The sequence below is a fragment of the Trichomycterus rosablanca genome, chromosome 4 (genome assembly GCF_030014385.1).
Source record: "Trichomycterus rosablanca isolate fTriRos1 chromosome 4, fTriRos1.hap1, whole genome shotgun sequence".
Classification (NCBI taxonomy): domain Eukaryota; kingdom Metazoa; phylum Chordata; class Actinopteri; order Siluriformes; family Trichomycteridae; genus Trichomycterus; species Trichomycterus rosablanca.
In genome coordinates, this window is record NC_085991.1 from 8,690,251 (window position 1) to 8,698,838 (window position 8,588).

Sequence of the window (8,588 nt, forward strand, 5' to 3'; positions counted from 1 at the left end):
ATAACGGATTTATTAATAATAATAATAATAATAATACATTTAATTTGTAATGCACTTTACATTTGTGTACAAATTTTTAATACGCAATCGGGGGAAAAAGTCTGTGTCGCCTGCGTGCGCGTGTGTGTGTCGCTCTTGGCCGCTCGTTCTAGATTCCGGGAGATTTTATCTGACTTGCGGGCATCAGGGAGCCGCTATGTATATGCGGGAGACTCCAGGGAACTTCCGGGAGACTTGGGATGTCTGCTGTAGTATAAGGCTGTTGAAATTCTAGACGTCTAGGAAATCACCAGTGCAGACTGTGAACTGATACAGCAGCTCTGGCTTTAATTATTGGCCCCCACATTCCCAGCCCAAAAATAGCTTTCACAGGGCTAAATGGGACCCTGGGAAGTTTGGGGGTTTCCTAACAAAAGCTGGAATTGTAAAACTGGAAGGTAACAGGGTTGCCCTGACTTCCTGAGTACATCAAGTCTGAACCTTCACCAGGTCTCTACGGACGGCTGTTCCACGTTGACATAATGAGCAGCGTGGCTTATGAATGGCCTCTGTTTGGAAGTCAAAGCAGCATTTATAACGTGGTCTAAATAGGCCGCTTTACATATAGTCAAAGCAGAATGTAGTACTGAGTTTCAGTGGTATGTTTATACACTTTATTTTTTAAAAATAATTTACATTATTTTTCTGATCTTTATTGGTTGAAGGTTGCCGGTTCAAGTCCCACCACCACCAAGTTGCCATATTGGGCCCCTTATTAAGGTCCTTAGCCATGAGTTATGGGCTGTGGTAGCTCAGTAGTTAAGGTACTGAACTGGTAATCAGAAGGTTGCTGGTTTAAGCTCCACAACCGCCAAGTTGACACCATTGGGCCCCTGATCAAGGTCCTTACCCCTCAATTGATTGCCCTGTACTAAGTCAAAAAAGCGTCAGCTAAATGCTTCAGTATATTCAGAAATATACACTGATCAGCCATAACATTAAAACCACTCACTGCCCATTTTATCAGCTCCATTTACTATATAGAAGAACTGTGTAGTTCTGCAATTACTGACTGTAGTCCATCTGTTTCTCTGCATGCTTTGTTAGTCCCCTTTTATGCCGTTCTTCAATGGTCAGGACCCCCAAAGGACCACTACAGAGCAGGTATTATTTAGGTGGTGGATCATTCTCAGCACTGCAGTGACACTGACATGGTGGTGGTGTGTTAGAGTGTGTTGTGCTGGTATGAGTGGATAAGACACAGAAATGCTGCTGGAGTTTTTAAACACCTCACTGTCACTTCTGGATTGAGAATAGTCCACCAACCAAAAATATCCAGCCAACAGCGCCCCGTGGGCTGCATCCTGTGACCACTGATGAAGGTCAGCAATAGATGGGCGATCGTCTCTGACTTTACATCTACAAGGTGGACCAACTAGGTAGGAGTGTCTAATAGAGTGGACAGTGAGTTGACACGGTATTTAAAACTCCAGCAGCGCTGCTGTGTCTGATCCAATCATACCAGCACAACACACACTAACACACCACCACCATGTCAGTGTCACTGCAATGCTGAGAGTGACCCACCACCTAAATAATACCTGCTCTGTGGTGGTGCTGGGAGAGTCCTGACCATTGAAGAACAGGGTGAAAGCAGGCTAAAAAAGTATGCAGAGAAACAGATGGACTACAGTCAGTAATTGTAGAACTACAAACATCAGTGCTTCTATATGGTAAGTGGAGCTGATAAAATGGACAATGTGTGTAGAAACAAGAAGGTGGTTTTAATGTTATGGCTGATCAGTGTCTGTAATTATATATGTTAAATATATATAAATACCACCTTCAGGTTGTCACTGTTGGGTCCCTGATCAAGGTCCTTAACCCTTAGTTGCTTGCATTGTAGTCAGTCTCAATTGTAAGTTGCTTTGGATAAAAGTCAAGTCAAGTAAAATTTTTTTGTTTAGCTCTTTTTACAATGAACATTGTCTCAAAGCAGCTTTACAGAATACAGGACTAACAGACCAAAAACCCCTGTTGAGCAAGCCGAGGGCAACAGTGGCAAGGAAAAACTCCTTTAAAAATACAGGAAGAAACCTTGAGAGGAACCAGAGTCAGCAGGGACCTCCATCCTCCTTGGGTGGCCTGGAGGATCATTTGAATGAATAGAATTTACACAAATCATACATACACGAAATTAAATAGAACTAAAAGTTATAACTAACTTCATTATTTAGTCCAGTCTGTAATAAAGTTCGTAGTGAGTTCTTGTCATTTTTGGTGCAAACACGCCAAATTCCCATCACATCTAGCAGGAGCAGCATTGTTGGCTTTACCTCATGTGGGTAAACAGGTTTCCGTCAGAAGCACCTCGGGGTAAAACAACAGAAAATGTAGTTAAAATGTGAAATAACAGTTCTGCAGAGAGCAGCATGAGACTCTGGCACCCCTAAGTATTACAGCATAACTAAAAGGGAGAGTGAGCAAGCAACTAAGTCATGAGGGCTTTCACAGGACATCAGCTCTCACCTCCCCCACCGTCATAAAACCTGAGTGATCGGACAAGAAAGGCAGAACGACAGCAACCCAACATCCCTGATCATCACAAGTTTCTATGACCAAGAACCCCCAAGCTCTGTGCTGTTGGCTATAGTCGGGGTGGGCAGCTACAGTCCTAGTGGTCAGAAATCAGACACAGCCTTAAAAGCACCTGCTAAATGCTGCAAATGTAAATGTACAGATATTATATACCTACAAGGTCAAGCGCAAGAGGCGATCTACTGCTAAGTGCACTGCAGACATCAGAAACAAGCAGCGCTGCATTTATCCTTGCATAACGGCAAGCAATAATTTCAGCCTCTGATATGTTCCTGAGCTGTAGATAAGGGGAATTCCCACACTATTCCCCCTTTCGTTTTCCTGTACTCTTAAATCCAGATGTTCCCTGCTGATCAACATCAGACTTATGTGTTCTGCACATGTTTAAACAAAGCTGTCGTTATTCTCCTGCTTTAGAGATAAAAGCACCATGTGGCGTCATATCATCTAACCTTTTAATAAAAATTCTCCTGGTGATAAATCAGCAGCATGCTGGCACAGGAGGCAGAATGTAGGCTGCGTTTGTTATGGTATCCTTGTGAGGACCGGAAATTTCTCTGGACGATATATGCCGGTAGATTTGGATTCATTGGCTCCAGGCCCAATGTGATCTTGATCTTGAATAAAGCTTTTACTCAGACTATGAATTATTTCATATATTAGCAGTATTAATCTATTTTGTCAAAATTAGTTGGTATTATACACACAATCTGAACATTTTATTTGTCCATTACACAGTCAGGATTGCTAATATTGCCTGGATCAGTGGTACCTAAACTTATTTTACAATCCTGCCACTCTCTGATGCATTGAACCTTCTGCGAAAATGCTCTGTAAATATTATCCATAGCAAAAGAATTAACATTCGATAAATACTCAGTAAGGCTATTACATTCAAACAATCCTAAATACTGATAGGATCAAAATGTTCCAGCGTTGGCTTGGTGGGTAGTACTGTCAGGCCATAGCAAGAAGGTCCTGGGTTTGATTCCCAGGTGGAGCGGTCCAGGTTCTTTCTGTGTGGAGTTTAAATGTTCACCCTGTTTGTGTGGGTTTCCTCCGGGAGCTCCAGTTTCCTCCCACAGTCTAAAGACGTGCAGTGAGTGTTTTTGCCCAGTGATGGACTGGCGACCTGTCCAGGGTGTTTACTACCTTTCGACCTGTGATTTGTACCCACCCCGACCCTGAATTGGATAAAGCGGTGGTAAAACATACGATGAATAAATGAGAACCACAACTATCTCTCGATTGTCCTGTTTTGGTAAACCTGTGCCCACTGTAACCCAAGATTGCTGTTCTATGCTGACAGGAGTAGAACCTGTTCTGGTTTTATGCTGCGTTAGCTCATCTGCCTGTCTTCTGTTGTTTTTTGTTCTGTACTAGTCAAGGCACAGAACCTATATATATATATATATATATATATATACCGATCAGCCATAACATTAAAACCACCTCCTTGTTTCTACACTCACTGTCCATTTTATCAGCTCCACTTACCACATAATAGCACTTTGTACTACAATTACTGACTGTAGTCCATCTGTTTCTCTGCATGCTTTGTTAGCTTCCTTTCATGCTGTTCTTCAATGGTCAGGACTCTCCCAGGACCACTACAGATAAGGTATTATTTGGGTGGTGGGTCATTCTCAGCACTGCAGAGTTTTTAAACACCTCACTATCACTGCTGGACTGAGAATAGTCCACCAACCAAAAACATCCAGTCAACAGCGCCCCATGGGCAGTGTCCTGTAACCACTGATGAAGGTCTAGAAGACGACCAACTTAAACAGCAGTAATAGATGAGCGATCGTCTCTGACTTTACATCTACAAGGCGGAACAACTAGGTAGGAGTGTCTAATAGAGTGGACAGTGAGTGGACACGGTATTTAAAAACTCCAGCAGCGCTGCTGTGTCTGATCCACTCATACCAGCACAACACACACTGACACACCACCACCATGTCAGTGTCACTGCAGTGCTGAGAATGATCCACCACCTAATTAATACCTGCACTGTGTGGGTCTTGACCATTGAAGAACAGGGTGAAAGCAGGCTAAAAAAGTATGTAGAAAAACAGATGGACTACAGTCAGTAATTGTAGAACTACAAAGTGCTTCTATATGGTAAGTGGAGATGATATGATGTATGGTATTTTTAATGTTATGGCTGATCAGTGTGTGTATATATCAGGATTTCACAGAGAATAGCACGTTCCTAGACAGAAGGTGGCAAGTCTGAAAAGTAGAACCGTGATATATAGATACTCCCACCTGGAGTGGATAAACGCTGAAGAAGTGTATGTGACCGTCAGTTAAAAGGAACTGACACATCAATCATCCGTGCCTCCGTGCCCCCTTACCTGGCCTAAAATGGCAACGCACAAGGAAACGAGTCCAATGTTGCCTACAAAGTTCTTGACCAGCTGGGCCGTGTTACAAGTTTTTAAATAAGGAAAAGTGACACAGTAGGTAGTGTTGATGCTACAGTTTCAGTGACCTAGGTTTAATCCTTTATACTAGTTAAAGGGAAAACCTTCTCTAGCAAGGGTATTTTGTTGCAAACAATATTTAATATAAATATATAAATTAAATAAACCATCCTACACTAATGTTAGCCAGATGACACAGCTAACTAACACGCTGCTTTTCCCTGGAAGACGTAGGAGTCTCTTGTTTGTTAGGTTTATTCCCTGGGTTTTTCAGAAAAGACTCTCAGAAGAGTAGGAGGTTTCACTTTGTACTGCGGTACCGACAGTGTAATCGAGGGAGGACAGGATTCATGACACATCACACACCCTGTTTACGAGTTGAAAATGCAGTCAAAACCTTTAGAGAAGGACTAGCATCTTATACTCTATTAGTCAGAGTAAAAACCCCTGCAATGTACGTATGTGTATGAGGTTGTGTTTTTATTTTTCAAAAAGCGCTACATCATATAATAACAACTAGAACTAATACCAAAACTAGAACTGTAGAAACCGAGTTGTAATGGGGTGGGTTGCGCAAGAATAAAAAGGTGGGCAAAATAATGGGAACAAAGTAACAAATAAGGGATACAAAAACATCCACAGCACACAACGGAGAAAGTGCATAGAACAGGGATAGCGCAGAACTGAGAACTGGTTGTCACAATACGGCCATCTATGGCAACCCAGTTTTCCGAAAAAAAGGAACCATAGGAAACCAATCAACCTGTGTCCGGTGTGGTTGCACTACACGGGGAAAGCTCAGAAAAATGGGGTTATTATACTGCCTTTGGGGCAGCTTACTCATTAATGGCGGTTCCAAACATGACACCCCTAGACTGCCGCAATGCCAGCTAAGTTCCCTGAAAATAGATGAAGTAAACAGGACCGGACCAGACTTGCAGGAAGTGGCAAGTCTGAAAGGTAGAACAGTGATATAGAGACAGCAGACACGTTTCTGCTAGGGCGGGATGACCGGATTTTGTGGGTGCTGTGTAGGGACCCTGATTGACAGATAGAGAGGAGCCTGTGCAGAATGCATAGGTGAAAAGGGTTCCGCTAAGGGCTGCGCACGGGTCGGAGGAGGCGTGAGCAGCAATGTACCCACCTCGACTGCAATCAGGGATCCCCCACCAGTGGAAGACAAACTGACTACACTAAATTGGGAGAAAATGGGAGAAAATGCACAGTGGGGCACAAACCCTACTTACAAGCTAGGGTAAGAAAATACATATAATAAATATATATAACAGTTTTTTTGTTGTTTCAATACTTTTCTTTACAAAAAGAAAGAAAGAAAGAAAGAAAAAAGAAGAAAGAAGAAAGAAAGTAAGAAAGATAAAAAGAAAAAAAGAAAGAAAAATAGAAAGAAAAATAGAAAGAAAGAAAAAAGTAAGAAAGAAAGAAAAAAGAAAGAAAGAAAAAAAAGAAGAAAGAAAGATAAAAAGAAAGAAAAAAGAAAGAAATAAATAAATAAAAAAAGAAAGAAAGAAATAAAACAGAAAGAAAGAAATAAAGAAAAAAGTAAGTAAGAAAGAAAGAAAAGAAAAAAAGAACGAAAAAAGAAGAAAAAAGAAAAAAAAGAAAAAAGAAAGAAAGATAAAAAGAAAGAAAAAGAAAAAAGAAAGAAAGAAAGAAGAAAAAAAGAAGAAAGAAGAAAGAAAGAAAGAAAGAAAGAAAGAAAGAAAGAAAGAAAGAAAGAAAGAAAGAAAAATGAAAAAGAAAGAAAGAAAAATGAAAAAAGGAAGAAAGAAAGAAAAAAGAAGAAAGAAAGAAAAAAGAAAGGAAGATAAAAAAGAAAGAATGAATGAAAGAAAAATAGAATAAAGAAGAAAGAAAGAAAAATAGAAAAAAGAAAAAAGAAAGAAAGAAAGGAAGATAAAAAGGAAAGAAAATAAAAAAGAAAGAAAAAAAGAAAAAAAGAAAGAAATTAAGAAAGCTTCCGGGTGCTTAAGCAGAACAGATGTTCTCTTGTTGGGAGGTCTGGGCTCTGGAATGTAAGATGGCCACCAGCTGAGGTTCTCTAATACCCCTGCTCCAGGGCTGTTTCGGCAACACCCTCCCCTCTCCCTGCTCTGATAACCCATAACAACACACCACTCACTTTCAAAAGGACACGTAAATCAGTCCATGGGGAATTTAGTGCAGTTATTGATATGTGGGTTAGTAGGTTGTTACCAGTCAATTTTTTTCTGTTAACAAAGCAGTTCTTTCCTCAGTGAGGTATGTGGTAAACCCAATGGTAAAACTGAAGTCAGTGGTTTCACTTTTTCTCTGGTGTGTGGGTGCAAATGTTTAGAGTTTCCTGTATGGTGCTTCTCCCTTTTTTTTGGAAGGTTAGAGTCATATTCATATTCTTGTTCTTTTTATCTCTTACTTGCTAATGAAACGTCATTAAAGTGAATAATGTGAAAGTGTCTTCATTAGACCGATCAGGTATAACATTATGACCACCTTTCTAATATTGTCTTGGTTCCCAATTTGCTGCCAAAACAGCCCTGACCTGTCAAGTCATGGACTCTACTAGACCCCTGAAGGTGTGCTGTGGTATTTGGCACCTGCCTTCTTCCCATCCCCAGGTAAGCGACGCACACGCACCCGGCCATCCACGTGATGTAAAAGAAAACCTGATTCATCAGACCAGGCCACCTTCTTTCATTGCTCCGTGGTCCAGTTCCGATGCTCATGTTCCCATCGTTGGTGCTTTTAACAGTGGACAGGGGGCACCCTGACTGGTCTGTGCTTATGCAGCCCCATACGCACTGTGATGCACTGTGTATTCTGACACCTTTCTATCAGAACCAGCATTAACTTCTTCAGCAATTTGAGCTACAGTAGCTCGTCTGTTGGATCGGACCACACGGGCCAGCCTTCGCTCCCCACATGCATCAATGAGTCTTGTCCGCCCATGACCCTGTCTTTGGTTTACCACTGTTCCTTCCTTGGACCACTTCTGATAGATACTGTCCACTGTCATATTTACATTTTCATTTACATTTTCAGCATTTATCCAAAGCGACTTACAGCACTGTGACAGTATACTGTCTAAGCAATTGAGGGTTAAGGGCCTTGCTCAAGGGCCCAACAGTGGAAACCTGGCAGTGGTGGGGCTTGAAAAGCAACCTTCTGGTTACTGGACCAGTACCTTAACCACTTAACTTAACCACAGTATATATCACAGTATAGTATATATAGTATATATCATATATCACAGTATAGTACTGTTTGAAGTTAGATATGATGGAACTTAATGCTGGTGTTGGATGGATGTAATATATACATGATCATTAATAATGACCCTTATTTATTTATATAACGCTTTTTACAATGAACACTGTCTCAATGCAACTTTACAGAATCCAAGACCAACAGACCAAAAACTCCTTCTGAGCAAGCCGAGGGCGACAGTGGCAGGGAAGACCTCCCTTAAAATTACAGTCAGAAACCTTGAGAGGAACCAGACTCAGCAGGGACCCCCATCCTCCTTGGGTGGCCTGGAGGATACTTTAAATAAATAGGATTTAAACAAATAATACAAACACAAAA